This window comes from Lichenostomus cassidix, unplaced genomic scaffold (genome assembly GCF_008360975.1).
Source record: "Lichenostomus cassidix isolate B80296 unplaced genomic scaffold, HeHo_3.0 HiC_scaffold_47, whole genome shotgun sequence".
Lineage (NCBI taxonomy): Eukaryota > Metazoa > Chordata > Aves > Passeriformes > Meliphagidae > Lichenostomus > Lichenostomus cassidix.
Genome location: NW_028147553.1, coordinates 540883 through 542689, shown reverse-complemented (window position 1 = coordinate 542689; position 1807 = coordinate 540883).

Genomic DNA, 1807 nt, shown 5'->3' with positions numbered 1-1807 from the left:
ACTCACATACTCTCTCGAAACCCTTGACGCCTTGCTTACGCCACCATCGGAGCTCCTTGCTTGCGCCGTTCAAGCCACGCTGACGCTTCTTCATTTACCACACCGATCCCTTCCTAAGACACTTTGACCTTTCACCCCTCACGCTCACGACAACAAAACCTCACCTCTCACATCCTTCACCTTTCCATTCCCACCTTTACTCCCTCAACATTTCTTCCACGTGCCACTTCCTGCCATCATTACTTCCCTGCAACCAATCGCTTCACGGTACCACTCCGAAAGACAAACGAAATTTAACAATCATCTCAAACACCTGCATCTGGCCTCCAGCAAGCCACAAACCTCTTCCAACACCATGCCTAACTGACAGCTGGCCACCTCTCTCCCATGGAAAATCAAACTCCCACCGCTTTGCCCATCTATTCCTCTCCTTACCGATGCCGTCTTCGGGCCCGGATGCCTCTCATGTCTGACTCCGTGCGCTTTGTTCTCACGCATTGCCTATTAGGCCACGGGACTCATTTTAGAAAAGCGGATCAAACGCAACAAACAGCCGCTCCTGCTGCTCAGCCACCAACTTCCAGCCTCTCCCTCCTTGCCACTTGCTACACACCACTCCCTCAAGCCTGCTGCCTACCTGGCTCACCTTCTCGCAATTGGGTGGCTTGGGCCTCCCCTTTGCATATGCTCTCTGAACACCTACCCACTGTGTCCCCCATGCTCATCTCCTCCCTCGGCTACCCATTCGGCGCCTCGACGCGGAAAGTGCCCCGCAAATCAAACGCGGAGTATATGTACGTGTGTCTGTGAGGGTGTGTATATGTATATCTGTGTATATCTGTGTCTCTATATATATACATATGTGTGTATATATACATATCTGTATGTATATACATATGTGTGGGTGTATATATATATGTGTACATATATGTGTGTGTATATAGGTGTATGTGTATATATATGTAGGTGTCTGTATATGTATGTCTGTGTGTGTATATATGTCTGTGTGTATATGTACATGTCTGTGTGTATATATATATGTGTGTGGGTATATATCTGTCTCTTTATATATACATAAGTGTATATATACATATGTGTGTATATACGTGTGTGTATATATTTCTGTGTCTATACATACATATCTGTGTATATATACATATATGTGTATATATATTTGTATGTCTGTATATATACATGTGTGTGTGAATATATACATGTGTGTGTGTATATATACATGTCTGTGTGTATATATATATATATGTGTGTGGGTATATATATGTCTATGTATAGATACATGTGGGTATATTTACATATGTGCGTACATACATGTGTGTATATATGTGTGTATACACAATATGTCTGTATATATACATATGTTTATATACACACATATGTGTGTATATATACATACGTGTGTACATATCTGTGTGTGACTATATATATGACTGTATGTATATATATATGGTGTGTATATATATGTGCGTACATATATGTGTGTCTATATATATGAGTGTGGGTATATATATGTGAGTGTGTGTACATATATATGTGTATATATACACATATGTGTGTATATATATGTGTATATAAATACATATGTGTATATATGTGTGTGTATATATATGTGTGTCTGTATATATACATATGTGTGTATATATACATATGTCTCCATATGCATAGGAGGGAATGTATATATGTCTATATATATGTCTTTCTATAAATATGTTTGTGTTTATATACATATGGGGGTGTATATATATATGTGTCTATATACATCTGTATATTTATGTGGGTGTATATATATATG